Consider the following 25,393-nt stretch of genomic DNA (forward strand, 5'->3'; position numbering starts at 1 on the left):
TGAGCACTCACTGCAGGAAAATATTTTCCTCATGTCACTTTTGCTTCTTTACATTAAATCTACGCTCTCTCATCCTCAATCCTTTTATCGGTGGGAGCAATTCTTTGAAATGTTCATTAGAGACTGCAAAATAATGGTTTCCTTTCGAAATCAAATGCCTACAGCAGCTACTTAATAAGATAGTGAACAGAGAGACTTTGAGGTCTTGCATTTTAACAAAGATGAAAAACAGATACAAATTCAGCAACCGCACAGCAAGACATCAGAATATGAACAAACAATTGTGCTTCAAAAATGGGAGTTGCAATGATCGGTCCATGGGAAATTGATTAAAAGATATCTGTAATTTGTGAAAAAGAAAGAAAATATTAGAGAAACATTTCATAAATTCTGCACAGAGACAAAAATTAACAAAGAAAAAGGTGCCCTGACTGAGGAAATAGATTTCCTCTTACTAAAATATTCAGAATTTGAATATCATGATGACTTATTAGCAAACGAAAATCCTCTACTATAATCCATACATTTTTTTGTCTGAAAAAGAAACTCTGGAGTGAGAGAGATCTTGTTTGCAGAGGACTATCGTGGCTTCATTAATGAAAGAGATAAAATCCAGAGTAATTATGATCTTTTGAAGAAGATATTAAAAACATGTGAAGGAAATGCAGAACTCAAACTGTACATGTTTTGGTCCTTGTATTTAAGAAATTACATATTACTGTTGGGAAGGTAAAAACAATGACTGCAGCTTCTGGAAACCAGATTTTGGATTAGTGGTGCTGGAGGAGCACAGCAGTTCAGGCAGCATCCGAGGAGCAGCAAAATCGGATGCTGCCTGAACTGCTGTGCTCTTCCAGCACCACTAATCCAAAAAAAAAACTTACTGTTGGGAGACAGTTCAAATGCGGTTCACTCGGGTGATTCCTGAGTTGAGGGGGCTAACCAATCAAGAATGGCTATCCTGATTAAGCCTCTTTTTTCATCAGAGTTTAGAAGAATGGAGGGTGATATTTTTGAAATCTACAGATTCTGAGAGGGCTTCACAGCATAGATATTGAGAAGATATTTCCATCTGGTGGGCAAATCTCAAACTAATGGACATTGTTGGATTCATACCCAATACGTAAGAAGATGATTGTTGGAGGTCAGTCATCTCAACTCCAGGACATTTCTGCAAGAGTTCCTCAGTTTAGTATTCTCGGCCCAAACATATTCACCTGCTACATCAAAGATTTTTTCTCCATCGTAAGGTGTGTTTGCCTATAATTGCGCAATGTTCAACATTATTTGCAACTCCTCAGATAAAGAAGCAGCCACAAGATTTGGACAATATCCAGGCTAGGCTGACAAGTGGCAAGTAACATTCATACCATACAAATACTAGGCAATGACCGTTTCCAGTAAGAGACAATCTAATCACCACCTCTTGACATCAGTAGTATTACCATCACAGGAAGCTCCATTATCGACAGCCTGGGGGTTACCATTGACCAGAAACTCAAATGGACTCACCATATAAATACAATGGCTACATGAGCAGGTCGGAGGCTAGGAATACTACAGTAAGTAATTCACCTCCTGACTCCCCAAAGCCTGTCCACCATCCACAAGGCACAAGACTTGTCAATAGTGTAAAGGAATACTCCCCACTTACCTGGATAAGTGTAGCTCCAACAACATTCATGAAGCTTGACACCATCCAGGAGAAAGCAGCACCTACTTGATTGGCACCACATCCGCAAAATCCACTTCCTCCACCACCGATGCTCAATAGCAGCAGTGTGTACTATCTTCAAGATGACTGTAGAAACTCACCAAAGATCCTTAGGCAGTACCTTCCAAACCCGTGACCACTTCCATCTTGAATGACAATGGCAACAGATACATGGGAAAACCACCACTTGCAAGTTCCCCTCCAAGCCATTCAACATCCTGACTTGGAAATATATCACCATTCCTTCACTATCACTGGGTCAAAATTCTGGAATTCCTTCCCTTAGGGCATTGTGAGTCTCCTTACAGCACAAGAAGGCAGCTCACCACCTTCTCACGGACAAATAGGGTGGGCGATAAATGCTGGCCAGTCAGCAGTTCCCACATCTCACAAGTGAATGAAATTGAGGTACAAAATAAGGGACAGGCATCTAAAACTGAGATGCAAAGGAATTTTGGAAGGTTTTAAAAATATATTGTAGAGAAGTATTTCGTAGACCAATAGACACAAAGAAAGATTGGGAAACCTACCGAGAAACAAGACATGGAAAAAGAGATTCACACAAGTGAAAGATGCATCATGTACTGAGCTAGGCACAAACAGAGACATTGCAATGAAAAAAATGTGCAACTTCAAAAGAAGAGTTCACTCTGTTAGAAAACTAAAGGTTCCTCCACTTCCTGCTGAACTGTCTCTTTAAATAGATGGCTGCCCAATTCTTCTGGGCGGTATGTCACAGCTATTCAGTGAAATTTGATCCCATTGTTCCCACAATGTGGCTTGGCAAATCTATAGTTACTTATGGGTGGCACAGTGGTTAGCACTGCTACCTCAGCTCCAGAGATCCGGGTTCAATTCCAGCATCAGGCAACTGTCTGTGTGGAGTTTGCACATTCTCCCCGCGTCTGCGTGGGTTTCCTATGGGTGCTCCGGTTTCCTCCCACAGTGCAAAAATGTGCAGGCTAGGTGAAGTGGCCATGCTAAATTGCCCATGGTGTTAGGTGAAGGGGTAAATGTAGGGGAATGGGTCTGGGAGGGTTGCTCTTTGGAGGGTTGGTGTGGACCTGTGGGGCCAAAGGGCCTGTTTCCACACTGTAAGTAATCTAATCTTAACTGTTTTAATTAAATAAACAAATAAATAAATGGTTGTGCAATTCATTAATGTTACGCACAATATACAGCTACACTGGTATACGTTTTCACAGTCAATGGGTCAGTCTATGCAACTGAGCTACCTTACTGCAGCAAAATCTTTGGCCCTAATTTATAGGGAAAGCCCAAGGCTGTTCCACAACTATACTTTAAAGATTTCCCTATAAGGTTTTGTAATACTTGGAAACTAACAAGTTTTCTGAAAAGTCAGCCAATTAGGGTTTCTACTATCACTATTCCCTGTGGAATAATTGAATACTTTGCAAACAATTTATTGTCATCAGAATGGTGGGTAGATTTCTTCCCTGGTGCAAACCAGAAAATGACAACCTCGTGCCAAAATAATGGGGCTTGTTGGTTTTGCTAATTGCCTATTCTGAGCTTTAATGCATTTCTTCCATTTCATCCCCGTTTGCTGCTAATTGCCTCATTATATCCATTGACAATCTCTTTTGGAAAGCTATTACTTCCTTTTTCCCATAGAGTAAATTTGACAGCTTTAAATTTACTCTTTCAAAATTCACAAACCACCTCAGGCCATTATGGTCACAAAGTATAAGTTCCATGAAGAAACTAACAGAAGGAATAAGGGAGAACAGTGAGTGCTTCAAATTTACTCAATTAAGACTTTTTCTAATTGTAAGCCCAGGGCATTACTGTATGGATCCTATCATCTACACACTTTGTGAGAACCTGCAAGATTATACAGCAGCCACTTAATATAATGCTTCCTATTTTATTGTTTTTAAGGCTCAACAGTGAGCCTCACACTATTCAATCACAGTCACAGTCAAAGTTCAGCTACTGTTACCTTCTAAGATTTTTATTTTTAAAAATTTATTGATTTATGGGAAGTGGGAGTTGCTGGCTGGCTGGCATTTATTGCCCATCCCTAGTTGAGGTGGTGGTGGTGAGCGGCCTTCTTTAACCCAGCTGCTGTGGGTTGACCCCCGATGTTATCAGGGAGGGATAACAAAAAAAAGACAAGGACGCCTGCATTTACATCATGCTTTACATGGCCATTGATGTCCCAAAGCACCATCCAGCCAAGGCTTTAGTAGCATAGTCACTACTGTAATCTAAAAATATGGCAGCCATTGTGCACACAACTTCCCCTCAATAGCAATGAGATACTGATTCAAAGATTGTATTTGTGTTGTTGACCATGGGATTAATATTAGCTCGGACACTAGGGATAACTCTTATTGGAAATACAGGCTTGAAATACTTCATGTTACCCAGGTAGGGCCTCTGATTAATGTCTCATTCAGAAGATAATTGGAAGAATGAAACCTTGGGTTACATTAAGGTGATGAAAGTATAGTCTAAATAACGTCAGTGGATTTTCCTGTTGGGAGGTCAACTCCCCCTTCTCCACCCTCTTTTAGCATTTTGTCCTGTTCCACTTGACCTCTCATTATGCTCCCAGCTATTGTTAATTCCAGAAGGAAAGTTAACAAGGTCACGTATATCTAGGGGGGAGCTTGTTTCACTATAAAGCTTTAAACTGAGGAAAAAATGATTCAGTAGCAGCCAAGTCATTATCTGTAAGTGCTTTAAAACTTGAGAAAATTTAGAAAAGCTCCAAAAGTCATACTCTTGCAATAGCAGTCTGACAAAGAATCCAGAAATTTTTATCTGTAGAGGTAGTTTTGGGATAGTGTGCGTTTCGGCAGTGCGATTGGGCTACAACATTGCTGAAGAATTAGGGAATGGTAATTTGGAGAACGCTTACCTTCGTTTGCAGTAGCGCAATTCCAGCGGGGTTCAGTTTACACACTTCATTCTGTGCATGTGCCGGTGTGCGCGCCAAAATCTCCACGCTGTTCTGTCCATGCGTCAGTGTATACACCAAAATCTCTGTGCTGTTCTGCACGTGCACTAGTGTGTGCACCAAAATCTCTGTGCCATTCTGCACGTGCACCGGTGTGCGCATCCAAATCTCTGTGCCATTCTGCGCATGGGTTAGACGTCTGGGTGATGTTTGAGCAATTGTGAGTGAGACTTTTTGCTGGTCTGCCCTAACCCCACTTTCCCATAGGCCCTTTTATTTCTATTTAGCGATTTTTTTGTTAAACAAGGTTTCACTGGAACACAACTACGACTATAGAAGAACTACCTGTAATTAGGTTCAGGAGTTTAATGCTGCCCATGCTTTGTTCAGTTGTGTGAGGTTAAGGGCTGATTGCAATATGGGGTTAGAAATAGCACTTCTGTTGGCATACCACTAATTTGTATTATAAACAGTTGGTATCTTTCGCACACAAACAGGAGGCAGGATTAGGTCATTCAGCCTCTGGAGCCTGTTCCGCCATTAAATAGATCATGACTGATTTGATTGTAATCCTTGAATCTACATTCTTGCCTACCCCAGATAATCTTCCATCCCAATGTTTAACAACAATTTATTCACCTCAACCAAGGATGGTGCTTCCACCATCTTTTTATAAAGACAGTTCCAAAGACTATTGGTGCCCTGAGAGAAAAAGAACATTCCCCTCATTTCTGTTTTAAATGTGCAACCCCTTATCTTTAAATAATGACTGTTGGATCTTGCTTCTTCCATAAGAGGAAACATTCACTCCATGTCCACCACCCTGTAAGTCCTCTCAATCATTTTCATATCTTTCAATCATTTCACATCTTCACAATCTTCGAGACACCAGTGGAGACAAAGTGCCTGGTTGTATCATGAGCTGCATTACCAAATGTTAGGATAATGCATAATGATTAAACAACAGGTGTTACAGAGTACAATTTCTTCCCCAGCTTGTCCAAATTCATCTTGGCCATGCTACAGCATGGCCATTTGAACACTAGTTTTAATTGCAAGTTAATAACCATGTGTAGCTTCGGATCACGAGCATTCTCCAGTAATGGCTTCAGTTTGGCTAGTGTCACCACTCAATAGCTGCTCATCAAAGACACTCTATCAGAAAAACTTCCTCTGAATCAAACTAATCTGAAATTAGCTGCCCTTGCATCAGGACATTGTTTTGAATACAGATTATTCTTTCATTAACATTGCACAAACCCCCTTTCTAAATTTTACACCCAAATGTCCTTCTAAACTGCCAAGTCTTGCAGCTTGAAGCTCATCAGCGATAGTTACAGTTTTTTATACATTTGTACCATGGCACTGGACCTCACAGAGCAGAATGATCCTTGACTTGATTTCTCATCTGTGCCAAATTAGCCAAGTTAAGACTGCTTTGGGAATTTTTATTATGCTGCTGCTTTAAACATTTAATTTTTCAGTAAGTTTTGAAAGAAGAGAGCTTGCATTGTATACAGCTCCTTCCATGATCTCCAGACACCTTTAAGTGTATCACAATCAATTAAGCATGACAATAATATATGAAACATGGCCATGAAAGGGCCCACAAACATCAATGTAATGATGAAAATTTGTTCTTAAAGGAGGTACTTGAAGACCAGATTGGACACCACCCCCACTTGTTATTAATATCCCAAACACATTTACAGGCAAACCTCCTCAGAGACACAATGAACTGTAGGTTCCAGTTTACCAGTGCTGCATGCTGTATACAGAACAACCTCGATTATCCGAACATCAATTATCAAAACTTTGGATTATCCGAACAAGAGCTCAAGGTCCTGTAAAAACGCTATCCATCATCCGAACAATCCGTTATCCGAACTCTCAGTTATTCGAGCAAAATACTCCCTGCCTGTCTTGTTCGGATAATCGAGGTTGTTCTGTACTGACCTTGAGTTGGTATCTGCCCTAGACACAGAAATGCAAACAATTGTGAATATCTGGTATGTTCAATCAGAGATTCCCTCTGTGTTATTGGGCCTTCTCCGTTCAAGATACTTCAGTGGCCATCTTTCTTTTTAAAAGACTATCTCTACCGACAGCTCCACAGTTATTGCAATCATCTCTGCCATTCCAGGACATCAGTCAGCTGCACCAATGATACAAACTGCCCAATCTTTTAACATGAATGTGCTGCTTGTGAAATGCAAAGATCCCAGTAAGGCACACATAAGATGTTAACCGGGCTAAAACCTCAATTGGTGGCAGGGTTTAGACTTCTTAATTGGGATGGACTTTTAGTCAGATTTTGAAACTGCAATCAATATTCCAGATGTGATCTCACCGGGGTCAGATAGAGGAGTGAATTTTATAAAATATCAGCTGCGTGTCAATTTCAGAAAGTTTCACGAGTCTTGCTCTCTGGGAGCTCTCGCAAATTGTCTCTTGCAATTTTATGCTGCTGTCTTTATTAAGTGTGCTCATATAGTCCTTCACTCATCAGGCGCAGAGGTACCTGCTGCTATCGGGACCTTGTAGGATTCGCACTGCCAGCAAAATATTTAAAACCCAGCCGTGCATTAAATCAGTTCCTGCCAGATACGAATAGCCCTTCACAATACATCTGATGGGAGGAAAGTAAAAGATTCTGTGGACAGCTATGTGGCATAGGTGACTCTGTTGGAAATATATACTCACATTGATAGACACACTGCTATTTTACATCATTCCCGGTATGATTGACTGTCACAGTAATTGCAGCTACCAGAATTGAGCTACACAGTTTACACATTCTTAATGCTATACCATGTTAAAACCCCTGTCTAAGGGAGTACTACTCTTACCCTAATGTGCAGGAGAAAGTGAGGTCTGCAGATGCTGGAGATCAGAGCTGGAAATGTGTTGCTGGAAAAGCGCAGCAGGTCAGGCAGCATCCAGGGAACAGGAGAATCGATGTTTCGGGCATAAGCCCGAAACGTCGATTCTCCTGTTCCCTGGATGCTGCCTGACCTGCTGCGCTTTTCCAGCAACACATTACCCTAATGTGCAGCCTGGCTTAATGTCCTCTTATTGCTCAACGAGGGAGCGTCATATGTTTGGAAAGCCTCAAACAGTTGACAACATTCTCTTTTTGTGAACGCCAGAAAAAGGAAAGAGAAAACAGAAAGAGCTGCATTTGACCCAGGAACAAGTATGGGCTGCTTTCCTTATAATCAACAACAAATTTACTGTCAGTGAATGATCAGTCACCCAACTCACATCTGTTGGAACCCGAGGTCAGTCAAGTCTTGTCCGGTTTTTTGTGCCTGATGCTGCGCTGTCATGGTGAACATGATGTCCCTCCTGCTCAATGTCATCACCTTTCTCCTCGAAGATTGCTGCTGGTCTTTCAGCTCTTCAGCATCCATCACATCCCGATTTTGCTTGCTTCAATGTGTAGGGGACAGCATGCAGGGACGATGCTACATACACTGATTGCAATGTACCATACCACATCGAAGCAAGCCTCTGAGCCCCATGTTCAGGAGACTTATTTGTCTGCTGCATAATGACCTGAGTGGAAGAATGAGCTGCATTATAACTGCAGGGGCTTCAGCTATGGTTGTAGATTATAGCCCTTGCCCTTCCGTAACCATTCTTATAAGGCATACAAACCTTGAAACAAAGCAGGAACATATGAGTTCTCAAAGGTATTGCATCATTATAATTTTCCAGAGTATATGCCACAGAATTCTAAAATATAGTGTCGATGATCACTGATGGCTTGCTCATTGATGGAGTGGTTGTCTTTTCTGTTGATGAAGCTTAAAAATGTGTTGCTGGAAAAGTGCAGCAGGTCAGGCAGCATCCAAGGAGAAGGAGAATGCCTGACCTACTGCGCTTTTCCAGCAACACATTTTCAAGCTCTGATCTCCAGCATCTGCAGTCCTCACTTTCTCCTTTTCTGTTGATGAAGCCAACCAAGTTATGATGTGAAGCTCTAAATGTACTGTGTGTCCTGTCTATCACATCCTGCACCTGAGGATACTCACTGTGTCGGCAAAACCTACTTGCCCAAGCTGTAGCACAAAACTTGCCGTAGAAAATGAGGTGAAGTCAATTGCAACAGTAACAGCTATAGATTGTGTGTTGAGGGTTGTTCAACAAAGATTCCCAATGGTTCCTTGGAAGCAGCCAGTTGCGTTAAAAACTTACTGTAGCTGTCACCTTGATCGGCATCAGAATGGGAAGACCATGAACCCTTTCAGGTTGCAGGTCCTCCATCAGATGGTGCAGTTATGTGGCAGTGTCCCAGGATACTGTCTGTCTGTCTGTAACAGCAATGCACCTCCCTCAACTGCAGGAAATGGCACTGATAATGGTTGACTCTGGGCTTCCTGTACCTCTGTTATATATTGAAAGGAGCTTCAGCTGTGACCTGTTCATGTGGAGGCTGTTCAGCAGCTGCTTATGTTTACTGTAGGTCCTGGGTTTGCTGGTGCACCTGTTCCTCCTCAATTGCTCTACACCTTCGTTGCACAGTGATGATGATCTTTGCAGTATGTGGATCCATTGATCAGGGAACCAGTGAAGTTATGTAATGAATATCAGAAACAGAATAGGCTTTTAGCAATGTGAACAGTCAGCATCGCATCACATACAAATCCTGGTTTAGCATAGTCTTCTATACATTAGGACAAGGGGAACTCCAATAAGGAGGGCCATGGAATTCTTGTGCATGGGCCATTGACATGAGGGACCTTATTCTGAAACACGCAGCACAAACCCTATCACACATGATTGAAGACTGTAAGTACAACAGGGTGGTGGAAACCTTGCACCCCCACCTACACACCTCTCCAAATCACCCAAGAAAGGCAACATTGCAAATAAGAGAACAACCATAAGTCATTTGTAAAAATAAGTGGAGTAAAAGTAGGCCATTTGGCCCATTAAATCCATGCTGCTATTCAATGAGATGATGGCCGATCTGATGATCCTCAACATTTTCCTGCCTTACCACATTATACTTGATTCCTTACTGATTAAAGCTCTGTCTATCTCAGTCTTGAATATAATGAAAAATGGAAAAAAAAGAACTGTGACTGCTGAAAATCAGAAACAAAATCAGAAACTGCTGGAAAAACCCAGCAGATCTGGAAGCATCTGTGGAGATCAAGCAGAATTAATGTTTCAGGTTAAGTAACCCTTCTTCAAAATTCAGATAATTTCATTGTCTGATTGGATAATGAAATTGGAGAGACTGCTGTTATAACATTGACATGCTTTGATTGTATAGCTGTTGGCAAATTCCGACAGTTCAAGGTGAGAGGAAATCAGCTCCATACCACTGAGCAGCCAATGAGATCTCAGATTACATTTTGAATCATAACCTGCACAATTGGGGCCTGCAGGCGACAATTGAAGATTGATTATGATTACTTCTGTTTCACAGGGATGGCTATCTTTAATTGATAATGACCAGTGATATAGTCAAGATTGCTTGTGACCAGGACTTGTACCCCACACAGTTGGACACTTCATATGTTTCACATACAGTGTGCTATGGTGACATCTCGACTCAAAACGTTAGCTTGCTTTCTCTACATGGATGCTGCCTGACTAGCTGTGATCTCCAGCATTTACTTTATTTTCAGTGCTATGATTATAGATGTCTTCAGACAGTGAAATAAATGCAATGGTATGTTCCTGAGGGGCTGCTTGGTGATCCCATCCCAGTGCGCATCAAGATGGCAGCATTTCCCATGCCTATATTTGGAATTTGGTGAAGTGAGCCATAGGCTCAGCCTAGTATTCAACAGTGTTAGCAACTTGGATAGCAACTTGTTTTGGATAGTAGCAATTTGTTTGAGTATTATGACTTCATTAATCCAGATGACTATCTCACTGCTGACTTTTGTTTGGGGTGACAAAACTTTGGAAGGACAGGAAATATGTCAGTCATCAAAGTGTACCCAATTCCTGTCCTGATCTTACAGCCTTTTGTGTTGTTATAAAGCAGGAATAGTGCTTCTGATGGTTCTCAGCAATGCTACTTCATCAGAAGTTGATGGATGGAAAATTTTCTTGTCTTAGGTGGACAGTGCATGGCATTCTCAATACTGAGTGAAATCCAGCTGCTGCTGGTGGCTGGAATGGGTTGCTTCATTCTTGAAAGATTTGTAGATTGAGCTGAACACTAAAATATCATCAAATAAAAATGAATAGGTGTTAGGCTTTCTTAGTTTGTTTTCTCCTTTTACCCTTGCTGAATCTTTGGCCTTTTTCACATGAAGTATAGAAAACCATCTTCTCACATTTCTAGGCCGGGTTTGCCGTTTACCTGGTGATGGGGTTGCTGCAGCTATGCAGGACATTGGTTAGGCCACTTTTGGAATATTGTGTGCAAATCTGGTCTCCCTTCTATTGGAAGGATGTTGTGAAACTTGAAAGGGTTCAGAAAAGATTTACAAGGATGTTGCCAGGGCTGGAGGGTTTGAGCTGGAGTGAGAGGCTGGGGCTGTTTTCCCTGGACCATCGGATGCTGAGGGATGACTTTATAGAGGTTTATAAAATCATGGATAGGGTAAATAGACAAAGTCTTTTCCTGGAGGTGGGGGAATCCAAAACCAGAGGTCATAGATTTCGGGTGAGAGCGGAAAGAGTTAAAAGGGACCTAAGAGGCAACGTTTTCACACAGAGGATGGTGCACGTATGACAGCCAGAGGAAGTGTGGAGGCTCATGCAATTACAACATTTAAAAGGGACCTGGATGGGTATATGATTAGGAAGGATTTGGAGGGATATGGGCCAACTGCTAGCAAATGGGACTAGATTAATTTAGGATATCTGGTCAGCATGAATGAGTTGGACCAATGGATCTGTTTTCTTGCTGTAAATCTCTCTGACTCTACAGTCCGGTTCAGGTATTGAACGGACCTGTTGACCTGCTCATGTACAGATCGCACTCCTCATCAACACTAAAGCTATGTGACTGCAAACTGAATGCTCTCAACAAACCTCAACCGGCTCTTAGTTTATTGAGTGAAAAATAGAATTCTGCGTCAGCCTTTGGCAATGTTTGAGCCTCTTATTAGCAGAAGATGATGTATTTCAAAAGCAAAATTCATCTGAAATATTTAATTAGTTAATCTAAATTAGGTCAAGAGATTAAAATTCAGTTTATTACTCGTTATATAATCAGAGCAACTTTAGGAAAAATAATTTTACAGGTTTATATTAATAAGAAGAAAAACCACTCAAACTCCATTTTACTGATTCATTTCTGTTGTCCTTAGGCTGAATAGACTCCATCGTATAAGAATCCCTAAAGGTTCAGACTAATTGTAGGCTCCAAATTTGACAAGAGTGGAAGTGGTCACATAGCTTAGCAACCACCCATAGGGGCAGAGGGAAAAGTGAGGAATGGTTAATGTAAATCTCTTTGAAGACTGGGCTCTTTAGCTGTGTAAGATGATTTAACAACAGCCTGTCAGTAGGCCTTTCTGGTCCTGTAGTTTGCTTATAGAGTGGGAAATGATTAATGTGTCTGCGATAGTTCGCTCTCTGGAGCAAATCCATTTCGAGGATTGTGTATTTAGATTTTCAATTTAGGTATAATAATCAAATGGATACAACTATTTTTTATCGATATACACGAGTGCTCCAAACACCATTCAATTGCTGTACAATAGACAGTGGAATGTGTTACTGAGGCACATGACAGATATTCAGCTCCTCATGGATTGTTTAGACCCTTGAAAACTACCGTCTATTTAATTTTCACATAGTTCTGCAACCATTATCAACGATCCCATGTCTCATTTATTTTAGGGAAAAATTACCTATTTGTGCCAAGTGAGACAACATTTTGTGAACATATAAACATTTGATAGCAGAGGAGGAGAATTTCTGTTTGGCAGAATGTAATGATTTCAGAGCTGGTACATTGAAGGGACCCAGCCCGTGGACACCAGAAAATTGTCTCGAAGTTCACCAGGGCGCTCCTGAGCGGACAGATTGGTGACAAAAACACCTATACAACATATTCAAGGACAACAGGTACCCAATCAGCACAGTCACCTATTCTTACACAACAAACCTAACAAGAAGACACAACATGCCCAGAGACCCTAGACACATTAAAGACATCTCAGAGATGACGACTAGACTACTCTGACCCCTTAGCATCATGGCAGCCCACAAACCTACCATCACACTGAAACAGCTCTTGATGAACCTAAAGGACCTTGTACCAACAACCAGCAAAACTAACGTCATATACAAAATACCCTGCAAGGACTGTAACAAACATTACATCAGACAGATGGGCAGGAAACTAGCCACCAGGATACACAAGTACCAACCAGCCACCAAACGACATGACCAACTATCACTAGTATCCTTACACGCAGAGAATTAGGGACATCAGTTCTGTCCTGGGATAGGCTAAACAAAGACATGCACGGGAATTCCTAGAGGCCTGGCATTCAAACCGGAACTCCATCAACAAACAGGTCGATTTGGACCCCATTTACTAACCACTCAGAAAAAGAACCAGAAGTGATATCACCCACCTCAACGGACCAAGACGCATAATTAGAAAGCAGGACAGTACACCAGTGCTTCAACAGAGGCTCACTTTTGATGTTACTGAGCATGATGATGAAACATCAGAGAATAAACCTATTAGCTCAGTGAACAAGCTTACAACCTAAAGCACAACCTGAGCTACAAATCTTTACAAAAATCACAGCATGGTGATATGCTTAGTGGTAGTATTCCTGTTCCAGAGCTTTAAAGTATGGTTCTGGCTTTCTTTAACAGCCTGGTCAGTGAAGTTCAGGGCTCAGAATGCCCTGACATCCTTGAAGTGTGTTTACTTTTCATGAGGATGTTGACCTCCAGGTAAAAGGCAAGTGGGGCTCTGTAGCCTTGATTGCAGCCCATGAGATGGATCTCTAAAGATGGAAATTGCAAAGCAAAAAGAAAACAGTTCAGCTGCCTTCTGCCCTGGTCAGTTGTTTAAGAATCTCATATTGAGATTTGAGCTAGGACCTGCTGTAATGGACAAATATAGATGCACAAAGCACACAAATGGGCTGCTTTTTACAGGCCCTCCCTGGTGGTGGTTTGTAGGCTGGGTGAGCCTATGAAGTGCCACGATGGACATAACTGCTGTCTTCCCATCTATCTTGCCACTGCTGCAATTTACTGATAACAGATGAGGTGTTGGATGGCCCACCAACTGTGGGCAATTGAGATGGTGTAATTGATGGGTCACCACCAAACTAGCAATTTTCTTTTATTCGTTGATGTGATGTGGGCAGATCTGGCTGGGCCAGCATACATTGGCCATCCTTAGTTTCGCTTGAGAAGGTGGTAGGGGGCTGAGTTATTGAACCAATGCAGTCAATTTGTCATAGGCACACTCTCAACACCATTAGGAAGGGCTAATGCCCAAAATGTCGATTCTCCTGCTCCTCGGATGCTGCCTGACCTGCAGTGCTTTCCCATCACCACACTCTCGACCATTAGGAAGGGACTTTAGATAACCCCTTCCAAGCCTAAGACCACGTCCATCTAGAAGGGCAGGTGGGGCAGCAAATGCACAGGAGCATCAACCCTTGCATGTTGCCATCCAAGCCAGACTTGGAAATGTATTGCTTCTTCATCAGAATTTAGATGTTTTTACTTCTTTCATTTCTTATGAATTCAGGGTCAAGTATCTAACTGCTATTGTCAATATAAGACCATAAGAATAGAAATTAGGCCATTCAGCCCACTGAGTCTGCTCTGCCATTCAATCATGGCTAATAGGGTTTTCAAAGCTGAAAATGTGTTGCTGGAAAAGCGCAGCAGGTCAGGCAGCATTCCAGCAACACATTTTCAGCTCTGATCTCCAGCATCTGCAGACCTCACTTTCTCCTAATAGGGTTTTCAACCCCATTATCCCACTTTCTACCTGTGACCTTTGATCCCCTTGGCAATCAAGAAATTATCTATCTCTGTCTTAAATATACTCAATGACCTGGCCTGCGCAACCCTCTGTGGCAATGAATTCCACAGATTTATCATTCTCTGGCTCAAGAACTTTTAAAAATCTCCGTTCTAAATGGTCTCCCCTCAACTGTAAGACTGTGCCCTCGGGTCCTCATCTCTCTTGCCAATGGAAATATCTTCCCAATGTCCACTCTGACCAGGTCATTCAGCATTCTGTAAGTTTCAATCAGATCCCTCCCCCATACTTCTAAACTCCATTGAATATAGTCCAAGAGTCCTCAAACATTCCCCATATCCTAAGCCTTTCATTCCTGGGACCATCCTTGAGGACCTCCTCTGGACCCACTCCAGGGCCAGTACATCTTTGCTGAGGTATGTGGCCCAAAATTGCTCACAATACTCTAAATGTGGTCTGGCCAGAGACTTAAAAAACCTTAGAAGTACATCCCTCCTTTTATATTCTAGTCCTTTCAAGATGAATGACAACATTGTATTTGCCTTCCTAATTATTGAATCAACTTGCAAGTTTACCTTAAGAGAATCCTAGACTAGGACTCCTAATTCCCTTTGTAATCCAGATTTCTTAATTTTGCTTCCCATTTAGGAAATAGTCCATGCCTCTATTCTTCCTCCTAAAGTGCATGACCTCACACTTTCCAACATTGTATTTCATCTTTGCCCACTCTCCTAAAACTGTCTAAATCTATCTGCAGCCTCCCTGCCTCTTCAGTACTACCTGCCCCTCCACCTATCTTTATATCATTTGCAAACTTAGCCAGAATGCCCTCAGTTCCTTCATCCAGATAGTTAATATATAAAGTGAAAAGTTGTGGTCCCGACACTGACCCTTGTGGAATACCACTAGTTACTGTCTTCCATCCTGAGAAATACCCTTTTATCCCTACTCCCTTCCTTCTGGTAGACAGCTAATCTTGTCTCCACGCTAGTACCTTGCGTCCACACCATGGGCCCTTATCTCACTCAGCAGCATCCTGTACTGCACCTTATCAAAGACCTTCTGGAATTCCAGATAGATAGCATCCATTGGCTCTCACCTGTCTAACCTGTTCTTTACCTCCTCAAAGAATTCCAGCAGATTTGTCAGGCATGACATCTCCTTGATGAAACCATGCTGACTTTGTCCTATTTCACCATGCACTTCCAAGTATCCAGAAATCTCATTCTTCACAATGGACTCCAAAATCTTATCAATGACTGACGTCAGGCTAATTGGCCTGTAATTTCCCATCTTCTGCCTTCTCCCTTCTTAAACGGGAATTACATTAGCAATTTTCCAGTCCTCTGGAGCCCTTCCCGACTCCAGTGTTACCAGAAAGATCACTACTAAAGGGTCCACTATCTCTTCAGTTATCTCCTTCAGAACTCTAGGGTGTAGCCCATCTGGCCCAGGTGATTTGTCCACTTTCAGCCCTTTCAGTTTTTCTAGCAACTTCTCTTTGATGATGGCCACCATACTCACCTCTGCCCCCAACTCTCTTGAATTTTTGGAATATTAGTCATGTCTTCGACCATGAAGACTGATGCAAAGTACTTATTCAGTTTCTCATCCAATTTTAGTTCCCCATTACCGGTTTTCCAGCATAATTTTCTAGCTGCTCAATGTCCACCTTTGCTTCTCTTTTGCCCTTTATGTTTCTAAAAAAAAAACTCTTGCAATCTTCCTTCATATTACTGGCTAGTTTACCATCTTCTTCCTTATTTCTTTCTTCATTGCCCTCTGTTGGTCTTTGTAGGCTTCCCAATCCTCTGGCTTCCCACTTCCCTTTGCCACATTATATGCTTTCCTTTTTGCCTTTATGCTGTCCCTGACTTCCCTGGTCAGCCATGGTTGCCTCATTTTCCCTTTAGTATGTTTCTTCTTCCTTGGGATGTATTTTTTGCTGTGTTTCTCAAATTACTCCCAGAAACTCCTGCCATTGCTGTTCCACTGTCTTTCGTGCTAGGCTCCTCTCCCAGTCAATTCTACCCAGTTCCTCCCTCATGTCTCTGTAGTTGCCTTTACTCAACTGTAATACCGTACATTTGATTCCACTTTCTCCCTTTCAAACTGCAGAGTAAATTCTATTGTATTATGCTCACTGCCTCCCAAGGGTTCCTTTACCTTAAGCTCCCTTATTAAGTCTGCCTCATCGCACAACATTACATCCAGAATCACCCGTTCCTTAGTGGGCTCCACCACAAGCTACTCCAAAAAGCCACCTCATTGAAATTCTACAAATTCCTTTCCTTGTGATCCACTATTAACCTGATTTTCCCAGTCCACCTTCGCATTGAAATCCCCCACGATCACTGTAACCTTGCTTTTCTTATAAGCCTTTCTTATCTCTTGGTGTATCTTATGCCCCAATTCCTGACTACTGTTTGGAGGCCTCTAGGTAACTCCCATTATGGATTTTTTTAGCCTTTGCAGTTCCTCAATTCTACCCTCGCAGATTCTACATCATCTGACCCTACTTTGTTTATTGCTATTAATTTAATTACATTCAAGAGCAATATAAAGAGCATAATCATGATTTCAGTGGCCCAGATATTCTGACTGGGGAGAGAATTGTTGGAAAGTATAGATTGGAGCTGCATGTAGGGACCACTCAGAATCCCTGACACTGCTGACTCTGTGGGAATGCCCAGAAAAATGAAGTTTACAATGGTCAATTTTCCTGTTTCTGGAAACCTAAGAAAGAGTCCATTTGAGCTGGAGAATTTGGAGAGTTCTGACTCACTTAGGCTTGATAGTTACCCAAGAGGTATTAGTGGATGAAAATTTGACTCTAACTCCTGGCATCTATTAAACTAACCCACTGTTTCACATCACCATTGATCGTTCCCAAAAGTATACCTAACCCAAACACTCAGACCTCCACAACTATTACATCCTCTAGACCTCTGATGACTACCTACTGAGCAGAGGGAATTTTAAGTGGGACAGTGGGAAATTTTTTACTTTGGCCAAAAAGGATAGAGAAGCAATATTTTATTTAAATGTAGAAAGATAGCAAATTCTGCTGTAATGAGGGTTGTCTTTGTGCATACATCGTAATTAAAATGTAGGTACAACAAGTGTTTAGGAATTCAAGGAGAATGAAATATATAAGTAGAGATGATTTGCTATGTTTGTGCAGAGATCACATCTGAAGTACTGCGTACAGTTTTTGTCTTCTTCTTCTGAAAAGGTATAATAACATTAGCAACAGTTCAGAGAAGATTCATAGCACTGATTCATGGAATGCTGGAGGCTAACTTATGAGGAAAGGTTGAGCCTGTAATCTTTAGAGTTTAGAAGAATGAAAGGGGATCTTATTAAAACACAAATGTTCTTCAGTGGAATTGCCAGTGCGGATTCGAAAAAGATGTTCACCCTGATGGGAAGGACTAAAACCAGGACGTAGTTCAAATTTTTTAACTCACTAGTGGGATGTATATGACTGGCCCTGATGGCATTTATTGCCTGCCTGTCCCTAATTGCCCTTTAGAAGGTGGTGGTGAGCTGCCTGCTTGAGCTGCAATCCACAATGCCATAAGGGAGGGAATTCCATGATTGCACCCAGCGACAGTGAAGGAACGGCACTATACTTCCAAGTCAGGATGGTGAGTGGCTTGGAGGGCAACTTGCAAGCGGTGGTGTTCGCATGGATTTGCTGCCCTTGTCCTTCTAGATGGAAGTAGTTGTGGGTTTGGAAGGTGCTGTCTGAGGATCTTTGGCATACAACGTTTCCATGTTCACTTTTGCCTGTTGTTTTTCCAGTGACCTTCTCACTTGGTGATAAATGATAAGATAAATGTTGAACGTAAGCAATAGGTGTGTGTGTGAAAGGGATAGGAACATTGAACTGGGTGTGGGCCAATCAGCCCATTGAACCTGCTCTGCTCATTAATATGAACATGGCTGATAGTACATTCCGATGCCTTTTACCCAGACTTTGATCTCTTCCTGAGAAGGTCGTGAAAGCAGAAGTTTTGAATATTTTTAATACAGACGTCGCTTCTTGGTGAACAAGGGTGAATGTCTATTATTGAATGGTGGAGCGGGCCCGAGGGATTGGATAGCCTATCCCGCTCCATGTTTATATGTTCTTTTTCTTCCCTCTCCATCAACCATTTATTGAATACATTTATGAGCATTGATGTAATTTAAACACAATCTCAAAACCCCGTGCCTACACAACATAATACTGCATTGTGTAATAAAACTCCTATCTCTATATCCTTTGGTTCTACATCCCTGAATCTAAAATTAGAAAGGCATAAACAGAAAGGTATACACACATTTCGCAGGCAACACACAGAGACAGATGCATATACAGATGTGTACAGATGCACAGGAGGAAATATGTAAGTGTAACCTTAAACTTACAGATATTCAGATGCACATTGCCAGAACATACATACTGACCTCTAATATTACATGCAGAGAGAAGCAAGTGTGCAAACACATGAATGATTAAAGGCATTTCAAAGTTAAAAATGGTTTGTTTGGTTGCCTGGGAGAATTTTTTTCTCATTTGCCCTCCTAAGGTGCTTCAGTTTATTGCTTAATTACGTTCTTTCCCTTTTCTATTCAGTACATGGCAGCTGTACCACCCATAGCATTCTCTCCAGCGTTAGTCACTGGGGATGTGCAATCTTTAGCTGGCTGCTGCTATATTTAAACTCATGACACTTTCCCCATTCCAGTCCATTCACCCTGCAAGTGCTGCAGCAACAAATCAACCAAAATATGACCCTTAAAATTAATGCTTCATTTATGGATGGAGCGAGGGAGAGAACTGATTCCAAGAACATTCCTGAACTTGGCTTCATTTATTTTTAATTTCCTTTCCCTGAAGTATGTGACACTTTTCAGCTTTTCAGGACCGTTATCCTACTGGAAATACTCCGCTATGTTTGGTTGAATATTCTATAACTGTTACATTAGTAGGGTGGCGGTGGGTCATATGTGGTAATTGCTGCCAACTCCTTGGTTAAAATCTGGTGTAATATCAAGGGATGGGAAAGTAGTCCTTATCATTACATTACCCCCTGACTGAAATAATTTCTTGTGTTAATGAAAGTCTATTGTATGAACTGGCTGGACTCTGACCTGTCTCATTCCTGATGAAGTGCTTATGCCTGAAATGTCAATTCCCCTTCTCCTTGGATGGTGCCTGACCTGCTGTGCTTTTCCAGCACTATACTCTTGACTGGAATCTGACCTGCCAAGGCCATTTTCTTAATGGGTTGAGAATTCATTGATGATGTCACACTTCCTTTAAGTTGCATCCAGCCACATACTGTTGTTGGATTGAGTGGAAAAGTTATCATAGACATAAAAATAGAAAATGCTTGAAAAACTCAGCAGGTCAGGCAGCATCAGTGGAGAGAAATCAGAGATAACATTTCAGGTCCAGTGAATAAAAACTGACTAACTGTGGATGCTGGACCTGAAACGAAAATGCTGATTTCTCTACACAGATGCTGACACACCCACTGAGCTTTTCCAGCAATTTCTGTTTATGTTTCAGGTCCAGTGACCCTGCTGTTAAAATGATTGTAGCTAGGGAAAGGTTGGTATATGCTGAAGCTGGATTAGGGATAGGGAGAAAGAGCTGGAGAGATAGTTGGAGCTGCAGCTCAGAGAGAGAGACAACAACAGTTGTACAGACAAAGACAGGGTAACGTTCCGTCTGGGAAAATTAATATCTGCGAATGGGGACCGTGAATGGCTGGCGATGGCTTGTTTGTAATATGAAGAGATTATACTCAAAACAATCAACTCTCCTGCTCCTTAGATGCTGCCTGACTGGCTGTGCTTTTCTAGCACCACGCTTTTTGATTCTGAACTCTACCTCCTGCAGTCCTCACTTTAACGTGTTAGTAATAGCAGCCCATGTGATGTCAAGTCTTGGTGTCTGGGGATTAGGGTAAATTAAGGCCTACTATCACTATCCAAAGCCTCAAACACACTTTTCATGTGAAGCAGTGATATACATGCACTGCACTCAATCTAGTCTACTGTATTCACTGCTCATAATGTCATCCCCCGTATATTGAGGAAACAAAATGCAGACTGGGTGACTGCCTCGCAAAACACCTGTATTCTGTCTGCAAAACTGACCCTGAGCTTCCAGTTGCCTGCCATTTCAACACAACACCTAGTTCCCTGGCCAACCCCTCTGTCTCAGGCTTGTTGCAGTGCTCCAGCGCGAACAGGAAGAACAACACCACATTTTCTGCTTAGGGACCCTGCAGATTTCAGGACTCACTATCGAGTTCATTAATTTTAGGATCTGAGCACCTTCTCCCAAGTCCCTATCTCACCCCTCACACACCAAGGCCATGTCATCACACGGACTGCTACCACAACCATCCCATTGTCACTGACTAATAGTTCCCACTGCAACTATCATGCCTCCAGGCTGATCTTTACCTATTCCTTTGTCTGTCCAAGTGTTCTCTCCTTCTGGGCTCCATCTCCACCTATCACTTACTCCTCCACCCACACTCCTAAAGTATATAGCATACATACCAACCTTTTGTTAGCTACAATCAATTCTGAAGGAGAGTCATTGGACCTGAAATATTAACTCTGCTTTCTCTCCACAGATACTGCCAGATCTTCTGATATTTTCCAGCAATTTCTGTCTTAGTTTCTGATTTCTAACAAGCGCTGTTCTTTGGCCTCTTATGAGACATCAAACCCAATTTAATAATAAGTTGGCATTACTGTCACTCAAACATTCCGATGTTCATAACAGTCTACTGAAGGAACAGGGCTCTGAAAGCTAATGCTTTCAAATAAACCTGTTGGACTAAAGGCTGGTATTGTGTGATTTTCAAATTTTGTACACCCCAGTCCAACACCGGCTCCTCCAAATCATTTCTTTTGTTGAGAGCAGTTACATTGTTCACTCGCAATTGGATTCCGAGCTTGCTGAAGTTCTTCACTAGACTGTAGAATTTTAAGGCCGATGTGCATGTTTCTGCTCAGACATTAGAAGTATTGGTTTCTGATAACACACCCTTTTCCACATAGTGTTGGTTGCTGTATTTTAAGCTTATCCTTAGCATTCCTTAGATGTTGAGAGGTATTCTGTCTGCTCTTGCAGTTCTCTGTCTGAGAGTTGTGATTTCATTCACTTCAATGAAGGGCTATTTTTCCCCCAGTTAATACAGTGATACTCACCCTCGTCATCGAATCACAGAGTCATAGAGATGTACAGCACAGAAAGAGACCCTTCGGTCAACTCGCCCATGTCGACCAGATATCCTAATGTAATCTAGTCATATTTGCCCATGTCTCTCTAAATCTTTCCTATTCATATACCATCCAGACAACTTCTAAATGTTATAATTGTATTAGCCTCCACCGCTTCCTCTGGCAGCTTATTCCATACATGGACTACTCTCTGCATGAAAAAGTTGCCCCTGAGGTCCCTTTTAAATCTTTCCCCACTCACCTTAAACTTATGCCCTCTAGCTATGGACTCCCCCAGTTGGTTTGATAATTTAGATTTAGATTTTATTGTCAGGTGTACTTAAGTACAGAAGTACAGGAGCATAGTGAAAAGCATCTAATGTTGCCAAACATGGTGCCATTTTAGGTACTTTGTACCTAGGTACCAAAAAAAACTTAGTTACAAAGTAGTAAGAGAAGCGATAGCTAAAAGGTTAACCATTACTTGATAGAATAGTAGCAACATAAAGAAATAGGTAATAGTTTACATTAAAGGCTTTTCTAGTTTGTTCTAGGACACTAAAGGAATAAGTTAAAAGTTCAACAGTCTTTAATGAGTCCTCCGCTTATCTTGCTCTCCAGGGAGACCTCAGCTGTCTGTTCCTGACACCACCACTGCAGGTATTGTTGCTGCTGATGAAACTGTTGCCTGTCCAATCTCTCCCGATGACTTGAGAATATGCCTGGGTAGGATCAACTCGCATGCTGAGCCGAGACACTGCCCTGGGCCACCAAGAGAGCAGGCCAGGACCTGCCTCGAGTTGCTGAGAGACCAGGCCGGGTCCCACCTTGAGCTGCAGAGAGAGCAGGCCGGGTCCCACTGTGAGCTGTGGAGAGATCAGGCTGGGTCCCACCATGAGCTGCCGAGAGACCAGGCTTGGACCCAACACGAGCCGCTGAGAGACCAGGCTGTGACACGCCATGAGCTGCTGAGAGACCAGGCTGGGACCCAACACGAGCCGCTGAGACACCAGACTGGGAACCACCATGAGCTGCCAAGAGACCAGGCTGGGACCTGCTGAGAGACCAGGCTGCGACCCACTGTGAGCCGCTGAGAGACCAGGCTGGGACCCGCTGAGAGACCAGGCTGGGACCCACCATGAACTGCTGAGAGACCAGGCTGGGACCCAACACGAGCCGCTGAGACACCAGGCTGTGACCCGCTGTGAGCTGCTGAGAGACCAGGCTGGGACCCACCATGAGCCACTGAGAGACCACGCTGGAACCCACCATGAGCCGCTGAGAGACCCAGGCTGGGACCCACCATTAGGGGCTGAGAGACCAGGCTGGGACCCACCATGAGCTTCTGAGAGACCAGGCTGGGACCCACCATGAGCCGCTGAGAGACCAGACTGGGACCCACCATGAGTCGCTGAGAGAACAGACTGGGACCCACCATGAGCCGCTGAGAGAACAGACTTGGACCTGCCATGATATCCTGAGAGACCAGGCTCCGTCCCACCATGAGCCATTGAGAGAAGAGGCTGGGACCCACCATGAGCCACTGAGAGACCAGGCTGGGACCCACCATGAGCTGTTGAGAGACCAGGCTGGGACTCACCATGAGCCGTTGAGAGACCAGGCTGGGACACACCATGAGCCGTTGAGAGACCAGGCTGGGACACACCAAGGGACCTAAAACACCAAAAGGGGGATAAATGAGTAAAAAAGGGGAGAAAAGGGGAGAAAAGAGCAGTAAATGGACGGGGTGGAGGAGCTCTGGTTGGAACGTACTACTCTGCTACCATCTTGCCTGGAATATTCAAACAAATTGCCTGTTATCCCTCAGAAGGTTTGATTGCTATCTTCTAAAGGCATTCCGTAATGATATGTCTTCTAATGAGGCTCTGTTTGGCATGCTGGTTTCTTTCAAAAGATTCTTGCTAAATGGTGTTTACCTTACTGTGTGTGTAAGGATTAGTCATGTTCTGGTTCAATAATTGTTTTTACGCCTTTTCTGGAAATGTTCCACTTTCTTACAAAAGTTGAGTTTGCACGACAAAGCTGGACATTATTTCTTCTTAAATGATCTTTTTAACTCCTCATCTGGGACAGTGTCTTCTGACATCAAAGGATTTAAAGGCACTTTGTATTAGTCTCTCACATGATGCTTTTGTGTCTTTTTATCCAAGGACATCTGATGAGGAAGACGAAGGAGGAATTTCTTTCACCAGAATGTGGTGAATCTGTGGAACTCATTGCCACAAAAGACTGCTAAGGCCAAGGCATTGAATGAATTTAAGACAGAGACAGCTAGGTTCTTGATTAGTAAGAGGGTCAAAGGTTATGGGGAGAAGGCAGGAGAATGGGTTGAAAAATGTATTGAATGGCCTACTTCTGTTCCTATATCTTGTGGTCTTATGATCTCTTTGAAACAGGTTGGCTTTCTGTCCCCATCTTTCAGTTATGCTGTTTTTAGATTTCAGCTTCTACTACTATCTGGATCATTTGTTCCATGAAAGCCATTTTTGATTGTAACAAACCTGAAAGAAAAGGATCAGAAATTCTGGCAATGTTCTGTCTTGAATTAGCTTTTGTTGTAAATCACAAAATTCTGATAATGTGTAAACATTCATAGCTGCATTAATAGATTCTCCAGGAAGCTGTCTTCTTCTGCCAAAGCTTGGTCTCTCCATTATACAATTGGTATTGATGCAAAGTAATCATCAAATGTTCTTACAATATTATCAAAGGTATCCTGGACTCAACGGGGTGCATCAGAGGTTATTAAAAAAAATGCTACACAGATAATGAATGCACTGGTAGTGCTTAGATTGTGGAAAAATTCCAGAAGATTGGAAAATTCCCAATTAATTAACTTTGTTATAAAGGGGAAGGAGGCAGAAAACAGGTAACAGTACACTAATTAGCTTAATTTTTATTGTAAAAACTGTATTAGCAGAGCATTTAGAAATATCAAAATATGATCATGTTGCAAAAACAAGGGAAATCATGCCTGACAAATTTACTAGAAATCTTTGCGGAGGTAACAGACGAATAGATAAAGGAGGTGCAATGGATATAATACATTTGGATTTTCAGAAGGCTTTTGGTAAAGTACCACACATTAGACTACTTAATAAGATAAGAATATATAAACGTGGATAGAGAGTTGGCTAACTAACGCAAACCACAGAGTTGTGAGAAGGAGGGCATTTTCAGAATAGCAACCTGTAACTAGTGGAGTGTCACAGGGATCAGTGCTGGGGCCACAATTATTTACAATATGTATAAATGACTTGGAGGAGAAAAGCGAATGTGCTACAACCGAGTATGTGATGACAAAAACAGCTGGGGATACAAGTGGTGCGGGTGAAACAAAAGTCTGCCGAGGGATAATGACAGATTAAACAAATGGGCAAAACCTGGGCAGATGGAATATAATGTGGGAAATTGTGAAGTTGCACAATTTATCAGGAAGAATAGAGGCACTGAATATTATCAAAATGGAGAAAGACTGCAGAAAGCTGCATAACAGAGGGATTTTGGTGTCCTCATGCTTGAATCCCAGATAACGAACATATAAGTTCAACAA

General features: G+C 42.2%; 1 long non-coding RNA gene across 2 annotated transcripts in view; it reads left to right on the forward strand.

Moving 5' to 3' along the window:
* The first annotated feature begins 846 nt into the window (after nt 1-846).
* LOC122554237 overlaps nt 847-25,393 on the forward strand; it is a 36,803-nt gene continuing 12,256 nt past the window's right edge. For both annotated transcript variants that reach the window (XR_006312945.1, XR_006312946.1), the window contains exon 1: nt 847-1,250. This is a non-coding gene — a long non-coding RNA (uncharacterized LOC122554237). The remainder of the gene's footprint in view (nt 1,251-25,393) is intronic.

The sequence above is a fragment of the Chiloscyllium plagiosum genome, chromosome 11 (genome assembly GCF_004010195.1).
Source record: "Chiloscyllium plagiosum isolate BGI_BamShark_2017 chromosome 11, ASM401019v2, whole genome shotgun sequence".
Taxonomy (NCBI): domain Eukaryota; kingdom Metazoa; phylum Chordata; class Chondrichthyes; order Orectolobiformes; family Hemiscylliidae; genus Chiloscyllium; species Chiloscyllium plagiosum.